At 42.5% G+C, this 21,494-nt stretch overlaps 1 protein-coding gene across 2 annotated transcripts in view; it reads right to left on the bottom strand.

Annotated features, from left to right (window-relative positions):
* Window positions 1-21,494, bottom strand: part of LOC138763866 (uncharacterized) — a 46,293-nt gene that overhangs the window by 8,687 nt on the left and 16,112 nt on the right. The window contains exon 2 of one of the 2 annotated variants that reach the window (XM_069938758.1): window positions 8,701-8,874. The exons of the other annotated variant lie outside the window; for it this stretch is intronic. The gene's annotated coding sequence lies outside the window, so the exon portion shown is untranslated. The remainder of the gene's footprint in view (window positions 1-8,700; window positions 8,875-21,494) is intronic. 2 annotated transcript variants of the gene reach the window in all.

Here is a 21,494-nt window from a genome sequence, read left to right as displayed (position 1 = left end):
TATTTAACAAAAAGAGCACCAAAGTAGAAAGAGAGACATAACCAGTGAACAAAAATGAAAGGGTCAATCAAAAGCCATGTTGTCAATCCAGTGCATAACGCCTAACAAAGAAGTGTCCAGCTTATAGGAAAACATGCAATACATGCAACAAAAGCAACCATTATGCCCATTGCTGTAGGAACTAAGTGCCACAAAGTAAAGTTCAGGCAGTAGATGAAAGGGAGGTAGAGGAATTCTATGTAGATGTTGTGACTGAAAACAAGAAAGAAAATAGAGATTGAATGTTGAGATTAAAAGTGAATGACATATGTATTTCAGTTAAATCGGATACTGGAGCACAAGTTAATGCAATATCAGAGACAGATTTTAAGAAGATTAGACCCAGACCAAAGATGTATGGAACAAAAGTGAAGGTGGAAGGATATTCAGGTACCAATATACCAGTGCAAGGAGAATACATGGTCAAAGTGAAACACAATGACATGCTAACATTTATCGTGGAACCAAAGGATATACAGGTTTAACAGCTTGTGAGAAATTGAACCTGGTAAAAAGAGTCCTCATTGTGGGAAGTGAAGGACAGACAGTCTAAGGAATACAATTACCTATTTCAAGGTCAAGGCTGCCTTCCAGGAGAACACACGATCAGAGTGGATAAATGTGTGCCACCGATAATACATCCATGCAGAAAAGTTCCATTTGCACTTCAAAAGCAACGAAAAGCAGAGTTGGACAGGATGGAAAGCCTGAACATGATTCAGAAGATAGATGAGCTAATGGAGTGGGCGAGTTTACTTGTCGTTGTGGACAAAAAGAATGAAAAGCTTAGAATTTGCTTGGATCGAAGAGATCGAAATAGAGCAATAAAGAGAGAACACTTTAAGCTTCGGACGCATGGAGAAATCATGTCACAGTTTGCAAATGCAAAGTTTTTCGGCAAGTTAGATGCATCATCAGGATTTTGGCACTTAAAATTGGATGAAGCAAGTTCAAGACTGTGCATGTTCAATAGTCCATTTGGCAGATACAGATTCCTAAGGTGACCATTCGGAATTGCCTCAGCTCCTGAAGTGTATCACAAAACTATCCATATGATCTATGAGCACCTGGACGGAGTTGATACCTCAATAGATGACATCATAGTATGGGGAAACCATGAGAATGGAGCATGGTGATAGACTAAGGAAAGTGCTGGAAGCAACAAGAAAAGCAAACCTGAAGCAGGGTGACAGAACTAACATTTGTAGGAGATAATATTGGCAGTGAGGGCATCAGACTAGATCCCAGAAAGGTGTCCGCTATTGGGAACATACCAAGACCACAATGCAAAAAGGACATACAGAGGTTTAATGGAATGGTCAACTATATGGGTAAATTCATATCCAACCTCTCAGGAAAGATGGCTCCATTGAGAAGACTAATAGAAAAGAACATTGAATGGGAGTGGAATCATGAACAGTCATGGAGCGAACTAAAGAAACTGATCACAGAGGAACCAGTTCTGAGGTTTTACGACCCAGTGAGACCCATCAAGATATCATCAGACGCATCACATAGTGGGCTCGGTGCAGTTCTTGTGCAAAAAAATATGATGACTGGTAACCTATTGCATATGCATCAAGCTCAGTGACAGATGCAGAGACGTGATACGCTCAAATTGCAAAAGAGCTGCTCAGCATCACATACACCTGTGAAAGATTTCATCAGTTTGTGTCAGGACAAACAATCAGTGTAGAGATTGACCATAAGCATTTGATTGCATTGTTCCAAATCCCATTAAATGAATGTCAATTGATAATACAAAGAATGATAATTAGGCTGCAAGGCTATACACTGAGTGCAGTGTACACTTTGGGTAAGCTAATGTACACAGCAGACACATTGTCTAGAGCTGTTGACACGAGAGAGCCCGCAAACATCAAAATGGATGAAGACATGAATGCCTTTGTGGACATGATCATAAGTGCACTGCCCATATCAAAAGCAAAAATGCAGCTCACAAAGTCAGAGACAAACAAAGATGAAATACTGAGACAACTGAGAAAAAACATCTTAGATGGATGGTCCAACATGAAGCAAGAATTCTCACCTGACGATTCAGAGTAATGGAACTACAGGGTGAAAAAATCAGTGGATGAAGACATTATCTACAAATGAAGTAAAATCCTTATCCCAAAGAGTCTGAGAAAAGAGATGCTAAAAAGGATCCATGGAGGACAACTCAGAATTGAAATGTGTAAGAAAAAGAGAATGAGAGATGATGTACTGGCCAAGGATCAACAAAGATATAACAATTGAAGTGTCAAGCTGTACAATATGCCAGAAATATCAAGCAAGCAATCCTGCAGAACCACTAAAGCCACAGTTGACCTTACCAGAAGGTAGGCACTGGCCTATTTGAATGTCAAGGGAAGGAGTATCTGGTAGTCACAGACTATTACTCCCTGTATCTGGAGGTGTGTAAACTGAACACCACCACTGCAGATGCTGTAATAACAAGTATGAAAGCCATATTCTCCAGACATGGTGTGGCAAACAAGGTCTTCAAAGTCAGTGGACCCCAGTTTTACAATTTAAAGTTCCAACAGTTTGCCACAGTGTGGGACTTTGTACACACCACACCAAGTCCTCACTTCCACAGTCCAATGATCTATTGGAAAAATTGGTACAGACAGTATTCCAAGTGACTGATGAACAAGGCAAAAGACATTGGAACGGACTTCTACCAGATCATGCTAGTATACCACACAATGTCACTCATGTGTGGTATGTCACCAGCACAACTCCTTATGGAACATAGGCTAAGATCAAACATCCCCATTCAGGAGAACCTCCTAAAAAAAAAAGAAGGGGGAGAAAGTGAGGAAATTCAAAGAACAACAGAAAGAAAAGCAAAAGTATTACTTTGACAGAGGAACAAAAAACCTATCGGAATTCTACAGTGGTGACCAAGTAAGGCTAAAAGACAAAACAAACTTATGGACTCAGAAGGGAACTGTCCTTAGTGAAGTCCAATCAAGATCATACATCATTCAGACAGATGAAGGTGCTGTTCTGTGAAGAAATTGTCGAGATCTTCAAATAGGACCAGCCACAGTGGATGGGAAGACAGATACTGTTGACAACCCGAATGCACATCTGAGAAGACATTTTCTGAGGCAACAACTGATTCAAGGACAATCAATCAGGAGATCATCAAGATACGTGAATCCTCCTAAGAGACTCATAGAGCAAATTTAAAGACACTTGTTATAGAATGAAGTAGTACTATCTTATTCGCTCTTCAAGTTTTAGTGTATGTAAATGTGAACACACAAAACAAGTTTTAAAAATGTTAACAATTTTGATAATAATGAAAATGTCAGTTCCTGGTGTTAAAATTAAAATTGCAGAGTTATACATGTTAGTTAAAATAAAGCTACTTTTGTTTTAAGAAAGAGAGATGTAATGATAGTGATCATGGTTGCATGGCCACTAGCAAGGCCTTGATTATAGTTACTGTTTGATTAGACTTGGTTGCCAGCAGGGGGCTGACACAGAGCAGGAGAACAGCATGCAAGATCTGTAATGGAGGCTTGCAGCCTCATGGCCTGCCTTATGTGCTGCTTACAACAACTTTTCCTTCATCCATGTGTTGTCTAGGAACTCAGACATACAAATACAAGATGAAACAGGCACAACACACTTCAATACAGTTTAAGTTGGTTCATAGGGCCCATTATGTCCAAGGACAAGCTAGCTTGTTTTTATTTCCTTATAAACCCTATCTGTGACAAATGTAATTCTGGGGTGGATTCCCTGACACATGTCTTGCTCCTGTCCTTCCCTGAAAATTTATTGGAAAGATACTTTTGATATTATTTCACCAGTTTTGCTCATTGACCTAAAACTTCATCCTATTACTGCACTTTTTGGATGACCAGTTTTGGACTCTGGACACTTATCTTCTTCCACATTTTGTGAGATTGCATTTGTTACTTTCATAGCCAGGTGATCCATTGTACTGAAATGGAAAAACCCTGAACCACCTCCTATGATTCAATGGTTTTCCCAAACTATAGCATGTTTAAATTTAGAAAAAAAAATAGAAGTGGTGCTATTGACCCTTCAGTTAAATTTGAAGAAAAGTGGAGGCCATTTATTCAACATTTTCATATGATGTAAGTTTATGCTTTCTGAATTCTTTTCAACATATTTTTGTGGGTGTAGAGGAGTGGAAATAATTGTTTAATTGCTGAAACATGGTCGCCCAGCATTTGTTTTCTGTTTTGTTTTGTTTCTTAGTTAGGGGGATATTTTTGTAATAAAATTTGATTTCTTTTCATGTTTTGCCTTAAGAGATTTGGAGGTTCAGTTTACATATGTTCTTCGATATCTGTGTTTGTGTATGTTAACTGTTGCTAATGCAATCCTGATTTCCTTGTATCATTCTTATGTTTATTAATCTGAAACTTAATAAAAAGATTGAAAAAGAACAAAACAGCACACCCACCCCCCAAACACACACACACACACAAAACAGATACACATGTGCACACACACACACACACACACACGCACACACACACACACACACACACACACACACACACACACACACACACACACACACACACACACACACACACACACACACACACATGCAAGCATCCCTTCAAATAATCTCTCCGAGGTCCCTTGAGACTCTGGATGATGAGCAGATGACATGACCTGGTTTGCTCCCAATCCATAAGCTAATTGCTGAATTAATCCCAATATGAAACTACTTCCCTGGTCTGATTTGATCTCTTCAGGCCAACCAAACAAAGTGAAAAACTTTACAAAATCTCTTGACACAATCTTTAGCTTCAGTATTTCCAAATGGCATTTCCTTAATTTCCTCTTCAGTGAGAGCCTTATCTCTCACCTCAGCACGATCAGGATCTCTTCTCTGCCCCACTACAAACTCCTCTTGGGACAACGACAAGTCCTTATTCTTCAGTTGACCACCAGAACTCTGGCCCAAACTGTCTGTACAGGCCAGATATGAATCTGAATCTGTCTTTGTTTCCTCAGTGACTGGCAGGACTGCCACTTGTGGTGACATTTCCTCTAACGAAACTAAAACCTCTAACACAAAAGATTTGAACTCCTTCATATTACCAGCAGGTCAGGAATTCTCTTAGTTTCCATTTTTTCCAACTTTTGAATATAGGCAACTGGCACTGCCTCCTTTTCTCTCTTTTTCCTCAACACGGGATCATTTGGTATTACATGACGAGGCTTCTTACAATTGTAGAATGGGGACACAAAGGTTTTTCCTTTTCCTGCTTTCCTTCATCTTCACCTCTAGTATTACTTCCTGATATGTTCCACATTACCACTCTGGAAGGTTTTACTTGGCACATATTCAACTGTCTGGATGGTTCCACTTGGCACAAACCTAACCCTATGGGTTAAAGCATACTCATCTGTTAATTCACCAGATTCATGCCAAGTTTCAATTTCTTCCTCAAACCTCCTTTGCATCCCTGCATCTATAAGGTTCTCTAATTGAAATCTTTCAGCTTCCTTCCCCTCAAACTCATTTTGCCTCTCTGCAAACCTAGGTTTTTCTAATACATTTTGTTTTCTCTCTCTCTCTCTCTCTCTCTCTCTCTCTCTCTCTCTCTCTCTCTCTCTCTCCCCTCTCTGAAACTGTTAATCTAAGTTCTTCCAATTCTAGCTCAGCCTGCTTTTGTTCTCTGTCAAACTCCATTCTAAGTTTTTCCAACTCAAACTACATTTGTTAATTCTATCCAAACTTACCTTTTATTATATAATGGTCACTTATAACTTTCTAAATCTCTGTCATCTTCATCACTGGTTTTACCACCGCAATTTCCAACTTTTGTGCGATAGTCTTTTTGCCCCCTGCAAATCTGCAATGGTGGGTGATCCCAGAAACTTATCAATGTCCATTGCTGCTATTGTTCAACATACAAGCCTTTAATATGGCTTAAAAAAGATTGAAAATTAATCAATCACTCAGCTCCCAATTTGGTGTGATCCCAAATGAGACCCCTATTTTGTTATGCACCAGACAGCAGCATTTGAAATTAGGCAAGATGGTGTTAAATTTAAAATAATATTTCAATTATTAATAAACAATAATATAATCCTTTATCTAATTTAACTAACTTATCTGAACTTATCTACATGTATCTAACTTAACCCCTGAATTATGCATGATGTACTGGTGTGCGTGTGTGTATGGAATACTCCAAGCCACTACAGCTAAAAGCATAATTTTCGGAAGGCAGTTCAAAGTTCAATTTCGGAAATTCATTGTTTACACGTAGATTTGAAATTGAAGCGACACGCAGGTGATAGATGGATGTGACATTCAGGCTTTAGATGGATGAGACATGCTGCCTTTAGATGAAATTAGCAGTTCAATGAATGGGTGAAAGCGACCAAGGGTGACAGAATGTTGATTAACTCACAAAACCCTTGTTGAGGTGCTTCCAACAAAATGTCCTTTTTAGACGAGTGCCAACCAAAACTCCCCTCTTCTTTGACATGGGGGGCATGAAGCAAGTGATGCTCACAAAGTTTCCAGAACCCTTTTTGTGAGTCAGCCAAACTTAAGTAACTCTCACTCTGGTCACTATCCAACTGCAGTTTTCCTTCTGCAAATAGAAACCTTTTCGTGTGTCAGTTGAACAAAAATGACCTTCATTTTTTCAGTCACAAAGTGGTCTTCTCATTCTTCCATAACAAACATGAGGAAATCAGATAGATTTCGAATATACTCATTCCTTTATAGCTAACTGAAGGAAATCAGGCTGTCTATACCTACAAGGCCAATCCAGTACAATATTTCTTCTTCAGAGAGCTGCTTTTTTTCTCTGCTGTCTCCTTAAAATGACCCCTGAACAAAACTCTGAATTTAGTCTTAATCTGTTGGTCACATCGTCTCTCCACCTGGGTTTTAGGGACACTGCCTTGCTTCTCTCCAAATGTATCCAATTTAGGAATATGATGTCTTCAGCCTGGCAGCTCAGTTTCACAGACACTCCAAGCCTGAAAAGTTTGTTAAATCTGTTCTTTTAAAGTGACAATCCAACACAAATAAAATGATCTGACAAATGGGAGCACTTAACACCCACACACACACAAAATAGATGCACACACACACACACACACACACACACACACACACACACACACACACACACACACACGCACACACACGCACACACAAAACATGCACAGACACACACACAGACGCTCAAAATAGATACACACCTACATACACATACAAAACAGATATACACACAAAACAGATGCAGACACACACACACCCACACACCCACACACACAACCACACAAAACAGATGCACACACACACCCACACAAAACAGATGCAGAAACACACACACACACCCACACAAAACAGATGCAGAAACACACACACACACACACACACACACACACACACACAGACATACAGAAGCTCAAAATAGATACACACCCAAATACATATACAAAACAGATACACACACACATCCACGCACACACAAAACAGATGCACACACACACATCCACACACCCAGACATACACAACTACACAAAACAGATGCACACACACACACCCACACAAAACAGATGCACACACACACCCACCCACACAAAACAGGTGCACACACACCCATGCACAGACACCCACACACCCACACAAAACAGTTGCACACACACACCCACACACACTCAAAACAGATACACACCCACACACACATACAAAACATGCACACACACACACACACACACACACACACACACACACACACACACACACACACACAGACAGAGAAGTATAGCAATTCAAACATGCAAACAATGTTGAAGGGTAAGAGCACAATTATAGTGTTGTATTACAGTGAGATCAGTTATTACGCAGGGTACCATGAGAGCACTGCTGTGAGGTTCATTTAGTAGCCTGATGGTGCACAATTTCACACTCTTGATGGGAACCAATATGAATGGTTCTATTGAGAACTGAATAACCATTTAATGGTTCACTGTAAAGGCTGAAAACTGGAAGGATCTGCTTTCATTCTTTGTCATCCCATCCCACAGGACAGCAGTACTCTTAAGTCAATCCTAGAGAGCTTGTTCACCTCCAGGGATGGTGATAACAGATCTGTACAACTTTGCAACTTCTTAGATTACATTGTCAGTCGGTAATTAGATTGACACTGCAGTTAGGTGAATAATTTCACTGGCCCACAAAAGAGAATCAAGGGAGTGATGAAGGTGTCACCCTGAATGAAAATTCTGTTTCGTTTTCTGACCATTCAGATACAGAGACTTCCTCACTTCAGCATGCAATCAAATGATCAGGCAGCTGCTGTCCTTTTCGACTTTTCTGCCTCTTTTTTTCTAACTACTTTGGGCACATTGCAACCATTTAACAGACTAAAGCTGGAAGTTGTGCTCTATGTCTATTTCCAATCTCATACTGCTCAGAAATAATGGCCTCTGCAAAAAGTTGCAGAAAGTCATCAGTGGTTTGACAATGGTTGGCAAAAGTCCAAGTAAACTTGCCAACAGGAAGGAAATCCAGGCCCCTGTGGTCAATTAAATGGTTTCTGTTGTTGCAAAATTTCTCCACATAATGGAAATCATTGATTTTTTTTTTCTTTTTAAAATTTTGACATGGAAATGTGCATGTGTTACCTTAAGCATTCATGGACAAACTTCAGAATTCTGTGAGGATAAATGACTTCAACTGACAATGACCAAATCCTCTTCCATTGCCTGCACCATGTTGCGTCAATATTCCCAACTATCTTAACTCAGTAACATCACAAATGTGGATTATTATGAGTGTTCTGACCAGGAGGGCACTGCCTGAAAGCACAAAGGCAATTAAAGCAAGATTTTATAGATATGCTTAACATGATGTGTTTTGATAGAACATGTCAGATCCCCTTTCATCAGGTGGTTCAACAAATGACCACAGATTAAGCATAATTCTCCAAAGAGTGAGAGAGGGAACTGAAATACATTTTATTCATTGAGAGAGTTGTTGAGATAAATACTTTACCTTGAAGCATATTCAATATGAAATTTAAAAAGCCACAAGGGTGTCTACATAAAGATAATATGTCTTAATATTTTAATGTGTTTAACTTCCATTCTAACTTATATTTATGTAAATATACTCCATGGTCCTGGAGAAACGTTATCTCATCTTTACCGTAACTCGACTTGAACTAATTCACTGGATTATAAATATAGTTCCCCATAGGTTCTTTAGAGTTCATTAAGGCAAGCAACGCATTCTTTCCTGAAGGTAGCCAACAATTAGCTGTTGGTTATGGCTGGTAGATTAATCTATCCAATTAGAAACAGGTAGTACATATATATATGTATATTTGTATAAGAATGTGTACACACTATATGATATCAGGAAAGTGAGGTGTGGAGTAAACTGGGCAGGTCTTTCAAATAGTGAGCGTAATAGTCCATGTAGTGCTATCGGATTCTGAACAAGTTTAATGCAAACAACAAAATGCATGTTGTGAATACCCTCTCTGAATGTAAACCAATTTAAAGCATTCCCTCTTTCTAAGCACATTTATTTTGAGAAAGTTAGATAATGAAGAAGTTGAGTGAAACATGAGTTGGGTGTGTTGGGCAGGATGGGGTAAGGGAAAACAAGGGAGAGTTACTGCAAGGGGGAAGTATTTAACTTGAAGAGGTCCTACCAGAATGAGGTCCCAGGTACCAGACTCGATTCCCTGGGAGCTGCATGGAAGAAAATCATAGAAGAGGCATCCAGCTATGTATGGCATACAGTTCATCTCTAAAGTGTTGTGCCTCAAAGCTTCAAATGTGTGACGACTAGAATGGAAAATGCAGACTTTGCAAAACATGCCTTAATTCTCCAAATTTTATTTCCAGACATTTTTATCATAGAAATTATTTGTCTCATTCACGTAATGGTTGATCTACTGAAAGTAATTTATTAGTCTTTATTGACCCTGGATCATTCAAATTCAAGGTTCAGGTTTATGTTCGCTTTTATTGTCATGTAATAAATCATTAAAAATGTAATATTATGATGCAAAACTGGCTTATTCTATTTTCAATGATAATCAATTTTAAAATTTTTGGTTTCAGACAGGAATTAGATATATAGAAGATTGTTTTGCGGGCAGAAGATTAATCACATTTGATCAATTAAAAAATAAATATCAGATACAAAATCATACGCTATTTTGTTATTATCAATTGTGGGTTTATTTGTGAGATAAACTGGGTCCAACAATGTCATTACTGAAATGTGGTGTAGAAATATTGATACACATTAGATGTATTAAGAAATTTATTTTGACTATGTACACTTTATTGCAGAAGGGAATTATTAAACAGGGGATGCACAAGTCCAGACAACGTTGGGAGACAGATTTAGTTTTAATATTGAGGAAGTAAATTGGTCAGAGTTGTCCCGGGATAGTATGACAGATACAATAAATGTTAGATAAACATTAGTTCAATACAATTTTGTTTTTCAGCACTTTGTGCAGACCGATGTGTTCCCTTGTCAGTTGACAGACAAACACAAAGTCCGCTGAGTTGAGGTCCACCAGTTCATGCGTGGGCGCTGAACCCTGCCTTGTGGCTGGCATTGGGGCCAACTCCCCTAGTCGCTGGCGCAAGCGCTGAAACTCGTCTGATGCTGTTGTGTCGGTACTGGCAGGCGAACAGGGGTGTGCTGTAAACCAACTCAGCTAATGAAGCTTGCAAGTCCTCTTTTGGAGCGGTCTGTATCCCCAGCATCACCCAGGGTAACGCGTCCAGCCAATGCGATCCTGTGAGTCGTGCACACAGGGCCTGTTTCAGGTGTCTGTGAAAACGCTCCACTACTCCGTTAGACTGTGAGTGACAGGCCATAGTGAAATGGAGTTGGGTGCTGCAGAGGTGTGACAAGGTGGTCCACAGTGTTGGAGGTAATAGGCCAAACGTGCCCCAAAATATGCCACGCAGGTAGATAGGAAAGTCCTAGTGCGAGTTTTGGTTGTTATATCGTCCATGGGTGCTGCTTTCGGCCAGTGATACACTGAGGATGTATCTGTCGCCATGTGATGTGGGCAGGGATCCAATTGTAGCTGACTACTACAAAGAAACACACACACACACACACAGTGTGGCATATTAAGCTCACTCCTTTATTAGGGCTGGAAAGGCTGCTTTTATATGTTCAAGTTCCCTCCGTTTTTGCTGATTGACTGAGTCATCCATATGAATAACAACAGCGGGCAGGAATGTCTTCTTCCCCAGCTTGTTTCTGTTGAGTAAGCTGGGCAGTTTGACCAATGCTATTTTAGGGCTGTTGGTCTGATGTTGCCCCAGCTTCTACCCCCGCTGGTTTGTTGACCTGGAAGTCGCTTTAGTGATCTCTGTCCACGTCTGCTACTGCGTGATGTGCTGGCCTATTCTCTACAATTGCAGGCCGCCACATGTCTCCCTCTAGAACCAGCGTTACAGTCTATAGTGTCTGTAGGTATAGTTCACAAAGTCTTTTATGGCCTGCCTCTTCATCGAGCTGTTGGTGTCTCCACAGGTTCTGCTGGGTCTGTGTGGGCAGGCTTGAGTCTATCTATAGTGAAGACCTTTGATTCACCATCTATGTCTTGCTCGAAGGTGGCTCCGTTGTTCTGGATGAATTGAAAGGGACCTTCGTATGGCTTCTGCAGTGGTGAACGGTGGGGTCCTCTGCGTACAAACACGTACTCACAGTTCTTGAGTTCTTTGGGGATGTTGGAATTGGCTTGTCCATGTCTGGAGGGTGGGATCGGAGACAGGTTACCTACATTTTCGTGTAGCCTGTCCAGGAAGGTGGTTGTCCTCTCCTGCTGTCCTCTGGCCTGTGGAACGAAATCCCCAGGAACCGTGAGTGGGACTCCGTAGGCGAGTTCAATGGAGGATGCGTGAAGGTCTTCTTTCAGTGCTGTTCAGATGCCCTGTAGTGTCCATGGTAGCTCGTCCACCCACTTGGGGCCTTTGAGTCTGGTCCTTGAGGTGCCTGTGAAAACGCTCCACCATGCCGTTGGTTTGTGGGTGATATGCCATCTTATGGTGTAGCTGAGCACCCCACAGGTTGCCAATATTGGTCCACAAACTAGAGATGAACTGTGCACCTTAGTCAGAAGTGATGTGCTGTGGCAGTCCAAATCTTGCAATTCAGGACAAGAGGAGTGCTTTGGCACAGGACATGGTGGATGTGTCGGCCAGGGGAATTGCTTCAGGCCACCGGATGAATTAGTCAACCACTATAAACAGGTAGTAGAAACCTTGAGAGACTGGCAAGGGTCCCACTATGTCCACGTGAATGTGGTCAAACCTCCATTCTGTTGGCTTGAAAGGCTGTGGTGTGGCTGTTTGGCACTGTTTGGCCCACCCTGGACTTGTTTCTGCATCCATGCCACACATACTTGCTGGCCACCAACCGGACTGTAGTCCTGATGGATGGGTGTGCCAGTCCGTGGATGGAGTCAAAAACTTGTTGCCTCCATGCCGTTGGGACAATAGGTCGAACCTGCCCGGTGGCCACGTTGCACAGGAGGGTGGTAGTACCTGTGCTAACTGGAACGTCCTGAAGCCAAAGGCCTGTGACAGCAGTCCTGTACTGGGGAATCTCATCGTCCTGCTGCTGTGCCCCTGCCAGTCCTGCGAAGTCCAGACCATTGACCAGGGAGTGGATGCTGTATCTTGACAAGGCGTCCGCGACCACGTTGTCTTTGCCCGAGATGTGCTTGATGTTGGTGGTGTACTCTGAGATGTAAGACAAGTGTCTCTGTTGGCGGGCTGACCAGGGATCGGAAATTTTAGCCAGGGCGAAAGTCAGTGGTTTGTGGTCCGTGAAAGCCCTTCTCTCAAGAAAGTACCGGAAGTGGCAGATGGCTAAGTACAGAGCCAGCAGCTCTCTATTGAAAGCACTGTACTTTAGTTCAGGGGCCCACAGATGTTTTCTGAAGAAAGCTAGTGGGTACCAACTTCCTTCTATCTGCTGCTCCAGGACTCCACCAATCGCTGTTCCTGAGGCATCAACTGTGATGGCCATTGGCGCATCTGGTCTGGGGTGGGTCAGGAGTACAGCTTTGGCTAGGGCTTCTTTGATTTCCACAAATGAACATGCAGATTCATCGTCCATGTCAGGTCCTTCTCCTTGCCGGACATCAGGATGAACAGAGGGCGCATCGCTCGTGCAGCTGCTGGAATAAACCTGTGATAAAAGTTTATCATCCTCATGAACTCCTGCAGACCTTTGGTTGTACTGGGCTTCGGGAAGTTGTGGATGGTCTCTACCTTGATGGGCAGTGGTGTGGCCCCATCCTTTGTAATCCTGTGGCCCAGGAAGTTAATGGTGTTCAGGCCAACCTGGCATTTGGCCAGGTTGATGGTGAGACCAAACTCCTGCAGATGACTACAGAGATTTCAGAGGTGCTGAAGGTGTTCTTGTTGGGCTCTACTTGCCACGAGGATATCGTTGAGGTAGACGAAAATGCCGTCCAGGGCTTGGCCCACTGTGTCCATCAGTTGCTGGAATGTCTGTGCAACATTTTTGAGCCCGAATGGCATCCTCGGGAACTTGAACAGGCTAAATGGAGTGATGATATTCATCTTAGGGATGTCATCAGGATGCACTGCAATCTGGTGATATCCTTGCACGAGGCCCACTTTTGAGAATATTGTTGCCCTGTGCAGGATTGCTGTAAAATCCTGGATGTGTGGCACAGGGTAATGGTCCAGAGTGGTGGCTTTGTTGAGCTGGCGATAGTCACCACGTGGTCTCCAGCCCCTGGTTGCTTTAGGCACAATGTGCAGGGGCAAGGCCCATGGGCTGTCTGAATGTCGAACAATGCCCAATTCCTCAAGCTTGCGGAACTCTTCCTTGGCCAGTCGGATCTTCTCCGGGGGAAGTTGTCTTGCCCTTGCATGGAGATGTGGGCCCTTAGTCAGGATGTGATGTCTGACACCATGTTGAGGCATCTCCGCAGTGAACTAAGGGGAAAGGATTGCCAGGAATCCCACTAGCACCTTGGAGAACTCATCCTCTGAGCTGTAGACGGAGTCAGAAACCAAGTGCCCCTCAGTGCGATGGTCTGGTAGGTCTCGGTGTAGACGAGTCACTTATCTTTAAGGTCCACTAGGAGGCTGTGGGATCACAGGAAATCAACTCTGAGGAGTGGTTGGTTCACTGCAGCCAGCGTGAACTCCCACGAGAAATGACTGACCCTGAACTGCAGCTCGGCCCTATGAGTGCCATAGGTCCATATTGTGCTGTTGTTGGCAGCCCTCAATATGGGTCCCGCTAGCCTGCACCTAGTGTCCAACCCTGTTGGGGGTATCATGCTGACCTCTGCTCCTGTATCCAACAGGAACCGTCTGCCAGACAAGCGGTCCCAGATGTACAGGAGGCCCTCTTGGTGGCCAGCCGTCATGGCCATCAGCGATGGCAGGCCTTGTCATTTCCCTGGAACTTGCACGGGGACTGGCATCTGTGGGCCTCAGTGCCCCATCTCTGGTGGTGGAAGCACCACCTGTCGCTGGATTCACAAGCAGTTCCTTGCTTGGGACTGGTCTGGTCTGATTGCGGGACTTCTTACGAGCCCCACAGTAGCCAAGCACTTCTGTTTCTGTTTCCACAGAATGTCTGCCCGTGCTGCATTTTTCCAGGGGTGGGTGAAATCTGCATCCAACAGGAGCAATTGGATGTCCTCATGTATCTGTTCCAGGAATTCCTGCTCGAACATGATACCAGGCTGCTCATCTCCCAGGAGGGCCAACATCTCATTGATGAGTGCTGACGGGGATCTGTCTCCAAGCCCATCCAGGTGGAGCAAATGAGCTCCTCGCTCTCGTTGCGAGAGTCTGAATGTCTCGGTTAATAGCTCTTTGAAGGCAGTGTAAGTGCCTTCCGAAGGTGGCCTGTGGATAAAGTTGGCCACTCTGTCTACAGTCTGCGGATCGAGGGTGCTGATCACATGGTATTACCGGGTGGTCTCTGCTGTGATGCCCGGGATTTGGAACTGAGCCTCCACCTGGTCAAACCACATGCCGGGTCAAATTCTCCAGAAGGTCAGGAGCTTCAGGCCGACTGTGCTGACTGCTGCTTTATTCTTTATTGCTAGGTTTAGATTCCTTCTAAACTGTTGGGGTCACAAATTGTAGCCGACCGCTACAAAGAAACACACACACACACACACACACAGTGTGGTAGGTTAAGCTCACTCCTTTATTAGGGCTGGAAAGGCTGCTTTAATACTGTTCAAGTTCCCGCCATTTTTGCTGATTGACTGAGTCAGCCGTATGAATAACAATAGGGGCAGGAACATCCATGCATATAAATGCCCTTCTTCCCCATCCTGTTTCTGCTGAGTTAGCTGGGCAGCTTGACCAATACCATTTTATGGCTGTTGGTCTGATGCTGCCCCAGCTTCTACCCCCACCGGTTCATTCTCCTGGGAGTCGCTTTAGCGATCTCTGTCCACATCTGCTCCCACGCGATGTGCCGGCCCTATCTCCACAATTGCAGGCCACCACACAATGATATCAATGTGTATGCATTGGAACCTCTGGGCAGTTGGGGGAAAGTCCTGCACCGAGCACTTGGTATATTTGTGAACCTTGGCCATTTGACAAGAAAGGCAGGTCTTTGTCTACTGGAAGACTTGTTTTTTTGATGCATGCCAAACAAACTTGGATGCCATAAGTTTGATTGTCATCATATCGATGGGTATGACAGCACATGTACCTGGTTAAAAAGTCTTTTGCGCCATGCTGTTGATACTACAGGCCAGGCTGTACCTGTGGGAAAGTTGCAGAGCAGTGTGGTTCCCTCTGGGCCCATTTCGATTTCTTGCAGATGGGTCTAGTTGTTCTGTTTGCCGTGAGTAGGTTGAATTGTTTGGCCTGTGTTTCCCGTTCAAAGGCATTCGGTGGCAGGATGCTGCGTTTGGCTCCTGTGTGGAGCAAAAATATTTATCTGCAGATCCAGTCAATGGCGCAGAAGAGGCCTGTGTGCTCGTCAACCACTGCAGCCATTACTGGTGGCTGGCGGTGCTGTTTCCCTGTTTGTCGGCTGTTGGGTCCCTCTGTCTATCTGGGATTGTGGGCAGTTTCCGAGGTGGACAAGGTAGTCGCTCTGTTGGTTGCGGGTACCTGTTGGACTTTCGAGACAGAGAACTTGGGAAACCTGTATAGTCTGTCTGCCTTGGCTGCTACTGCATGAGGGTCAGAAAAATCCGCATTGGATGGGAAGAAGGTAATATGACAGGGGAAGCTCTGTAAAATGGCGGCTTTGATCAGCAGGCACTTGGAGAGTCTGTTGGCTAATGCTAGCATTTCAGTCATTAACTTGGAAGGGGACCTGTCCCCAAGTTCATCTAAGTTGAGGAGGAACGTCGCTCTTTCCAACTCAGTCGTGGAGATAATTTGTAGGAGTTGGGTCTTGAATGCCTTGTACAGGTACTGACATTCTATTAGAGGGTAGCTCAGGAACAGTATGACTTTAGTGGCTACTCCTCGTCTAGTGACAGGACAACGTACCAAAACTTTGTAGCTTCACTGGTAAAAATGCGGAGGTGAAATTGTGGTTCTGTCTGGATTAAACATGCACGTTGTCTGTGTGACCAGAGCGCTGGCAACTTAATGGCAACGGCACTCAGAGCTGGTTCATCTGCCATTGTGTAGGGTTCAGAGATGTAGGAACCATCGGGGTCACCAATGTGGCACCTTAAGGACAGAGCTACAAGCAAAATGTCTGACTCAAGTTGTGGTCACCAAAAAACTGCTTTAATTGGTTTTACAGGCAACTATTATATCACTTCTGGTTCAACCATACCGAAACCAGAAGTGGCGTCACAGCTTGCCTGACGAATTCCCCAGTATGCTGACTTCAGCCCCGAGACGAAGGTGGTCTAGCTCCATCTTAGTGCGGACCCACGGAACATGCAGTCGGTTGGAATCACGGGGACAATTCAAGAATGATGTCCCACCCCTCCGCTGCCAGTAGGACATGTAAGTAAAATTTTTAAATAATTTTTTTTAAAAAATAATATTCATGATATACATCAACTTTTATCTGCTGTAAGGCAAAGAGTCACCATTAGAAATGTTCAGTGCCCCTAACAATAAGAGAGAGAGAAACAAGAAACAATCCCTTCAGCATCACTGAGTGTCTGTGAATTCACCTCCAGCCCTCTCGCAGCCTCTGCAGTTGCACAGACTCCCGTTCTGTCCATTGGCAACCCAAGCTCCAGATCCAAACCTCCAATATGATCGAGAAGCCTTCAGCACCCCAGGCCCACTTGTTCATTGTTGTGCACACATTTTTATTTTACATTTTCAGAAAATAATGTCTTATATTCTTCTGTCTACAGGAACTTTGTTCTACACACAATGCAAGCTAGAAATTAATCGATCTGAGTTGGTGTAATTGTGTAAAATGGGTGAAAACAAATTGACACTCTGTTTCTCCAACTGAATGAAAATAAAAATCTACTTAAGAAGTTTAAGTTAGCATACATAATCACTGATTTAATTCATTCATGAACAGTGTCATAAAAATATGCACAGTAAGGAAACTCATTTTGGACCTGATTTTAGATGCCACTTCATCATAGAATCTAATGATGTATATAAATCTTTTTGAGCTTGGTTGTAATGTAAAGTGCACTGGAAATCCATTAAAGAACTACAGCACATGTTAGTTTAATTATTCTATTTTTTGCAAATATGAAAACTTTGCAATGTAGCTTGGTAGATGCAATAAATTGCATTGTGGTTGTATGGATAACTTCAGATAGTCAGGATGTTTGATTTAAATTAAGCTTTGTAGCTATAGAAAATTATTTCTGATTTAACAAGAAAAAAAAATCCATTTATAAACAGAGGTACAGAAATGGCAATTGTGAAGAACAAATAAAATAAAAGTCAGAACAGAGTAGAATAATAGAAACAAAATACTGGGGAAACTAGACAGGTAAAATAGGTTATTTTAGATGGCAAATCAAGATGGAGATTACATATTTCTTATTTTCTGGTTAGCAATGAAAAATATATTGCTAAAGTAATTTTACAAAATTGTTACAAGAAATCCATAACACATTTCTGCTGTCAATTTGTGCAATACTGATGAATGCGTTTGTCTGGTTTAAGAGTAAAATAATTCGCCATGCTTTGATTTAACATTCTTTATCTGAAAAATCATATGATATCACAGCATCTCTCTGCTTAATGAAGTTAAATGAACTGAAACCAACAGTCTGAATTACATGTACTAGTTACTAAAGCTGTGGTTCTTAATAGAAGTTGTAAGGAAAAGGAAATTTCATACATTGAATACTTCCCAGGCAACAGAAAACCACAAAAGAGACCACAATAATTTCCTCTGGAGACTTCCAATTTAATTAGTACATTTGGGTTAGTTTTAACTGATTTAAATGTGATACTTATTCTTTTCAAACTGCATAATAAAATGTAATGCATTTGTTGCGATCAAGAATTGTTTTTTTGCATTAGTCCTATTACTGCTGCAGGGTTGGTGCGAGAACGCAGCCTTGCTTCACGCCATTGTTAATGGAGAAGGGTTCAGAGAGCTCATTGCTGTATCTGAGCCGACCTTGTTAGTTTTCGTGCAGTTGGATAACCATGTTGAGGAACTTCAGCATGATGCTGAACCAAGCCATGAAAGACCTCAACAATGAAGACGCTGTTTACATCCGGTACCGCACGGATGGCAGTCTCTTCAATCTGAGGCGCATGCAAGCTCACACCAAGACACAAGAGCAACTTGTCCATGAACTACTCTTTGCAGATGATGCCGCTTTAGTTGCCCATTGAGAGCCAGCTCTTCAGCGCTTGACGTCCTGTTTTGCAGAAACTGCCAAAATGTTTGGCCTGGAAGTCAGCCTGAAGAAAACTGAGGTCCTCCATCAGCCAGCTCCCCACCATGACTACCAGTTCCCCCACATCTCCATCGGGCACACAAAATTCAAATCGGTCAACCAGTTTACCTATCTCGGCTGCACCATTTCATCGGATGCAAGGATCGACAACGAGATAGACAACAGACTCGCCAAGGCAAATAGCGCCTTTGGAAGACTACACAAAAGAGTCTGGAAAAACAACCAACTGAAAAACCTCACAAATATAAGCGTATACAGAGCCGTTGTCATACCCACACTCCTGATCAGCTCCGAATCATGGGTCCTCTACCGGCATCACCTACGGCTCCTAGAACGCTTCCACCAGCGTTGTCTCCGCTCCATCCTCAACATTCATTGGAGCGACTTCATCAAAGTACTCGAGATGGCAGAGGCCGACAGCATCGAATCCACGCTGTTGAAGATCCAACTGCGCTGGGTAGCTCACGTCTCCAGAATGGAGGACCATCGCCTCCCCAAGATCGTGTTATATGGCGAGCTCTCCACTGGCCATCGTGTCAGAGGTGCACCAAAGAAGAGGTACAAGGACAGCCTAAAGAAATCTCTTGGTGCCTGCCACATTGACCACCGTCAGTGGGCTGATATCGCCTCAAACCGTGCATCTTGGCGCCTCACAGTTCGGTGGGCAGCAACCTCCTTTGAAGAAGACCGCAGAGCCCACCTCACTGACAAAAGACAAAGGAGGAAAAACCCAACACCCAACCCCAACCAACCAATTTTCCCCTGCAACCACTGCAACCGTGTCTGCCTGTCCCGCTTCGGACTTGTCAGCCACAAACGAGCCTGCAGCTGACGTGGACATTACCCCTCCATAAATCTTCGTCCGCGAAGCCAAGCCAAAGAAGAAGAAGAAGAATTACTGCTGCAACACCACTGCTAAAATATATTCTTAATGTAACCTTTTTTTTAAGTTTAAAATTCGACAACTCAGTCAGTTCTGTGAAATGTTGGCCCAAGATGCTGCCATTTTTGTTAGCTTGACTATTGGTGCAAGAAAAAATTTTAAGCCTTGTTGTCATTTAACAATATTATCAAAAGCATGTTTAAGAAGATTATAGTTTTTCTCATGAACCAAAAACTGCCTCTTCAGAAAATTTAGAGGGGATGCAATTATTTTGTCAATACTGACAATCCTGGCCATCTTCTTTGTGGAATTTTAGCCTTTTATCACTGTTAGTTTATCTGAAATTTAAGTAATAATTACTTAAAGGAAAATATAATTCAGTCAGATTTCAGAAGATGCAATGACCAAAAGTCCACTAGTCAATTACTTCTCGATGTTACACAACATTATAATCATATGATGTAATTTTATTATCACACGATATCTAATTTTAATTAAAACAATTAAAATTTGCTGATACATTTTCAAGCACTTTATTTTCCTTCCACAAAGAATTTGTAAGGTACAGGAAGCTGAATCAGATAAGGAACTTGAAAAATATAAAGGGAGCAGAAAGAACTTAAGAAATTAGGAGGTCAAGAATATGAAATATCTTGGCAAATAGGATAAAACAGAACCCCACCACATTGTAAATGTGATTAGAAGCAAAAAGGGAGCTGGGGAAAGGGTAGACCTATTCAGGAATGAAAGTGGGAATTTTGCATGGAGCCAGAGGAAGCAGGTAGCACACTGAGGAGGTCAGGGATGATGATGGGATGAGGGAGAAATATAATAATATTTGAGGGTATCTCAAAATAAGGAGGTGTTGAGTGTCTTGGAAAGGATTAAAGTGAATAAGTCCGCAAGGCCTGATAAATTTGATCCCAAGATACCGAGAGAACCAAAGGAGGAGATGGCTGTAGCCTTGACAAAGCTCTTTGCATCCTCTTTAGCTAAAGGTGAGATGATAGGAGACTAAAGAATAACTATTGTTGTTCCTTTGATCAAGGAGGGTAAAAAGGGTAAAAATTAAATTATAGGCCAGTGAGCTTTCCGAAACTAGAAGGTTAATTATTGGATAAGATTCCCAAGGACAGGATTTATGCATATTTGGATAAACCTAGGCTTCATAAGGTTAGTCAACATTGCTTTGTGTCATGAGGTGGTCCCATCTCACAAATTTGATTCTGTGTTTTTGAGAATGTGATGATGATGAGTGATGAGAGTAGGACAGTGATGTTATCTATATGGATTTTGGTAGAACGTTTGACAAGGTCCCTCATGGTAGGCTGGCCAGGGAAATTAAGTCACAAGGGAATTAGTAAATTGGACAAAAAATTGGTTTGGTTGGAAAAAACAAATGGTAGTTGTAGAGGGATCTTTTTTTGACTGGAAGTCTGTGACCAGTGACATTTACAAGGATCACTGTTGAGCATCATTGTTTGCAATAAAGATTAATAATCTGGATGGAAGTGTAGGTGGTCTGATAAGTACATTTGCAAAATTGGTGGAGTTGTAGATAAAAAAAACTAATTGCAACAGGATACAACGGATATACTATAGATCATTTGGAAATTTAGTTGGAGAAATGGTAGATGGTGTTTAATCTAGACAAGAGAGAGGTGATGCAT

This window comes from Narcine bancroftii, chromosome 5 (assembly GCF_036971445.1).
Source record: "Narcine bancroftii isolate sNarBan1 chromosome 5, sNarBan1.hap1, whole genome shotgun sequence".
Taxonomy (NCBI): Eukaryota; Metazoa; Chordata; class Chondrichthyes; order Torpediniformes; family Narcinidae; genus Narcine; species Narcine bancroftii.
The sequence above is the reverse complement of the archived record's forward strand: the minus strand, read 5'-3'. Positions and strand labels throughout refer to the sequence as shown.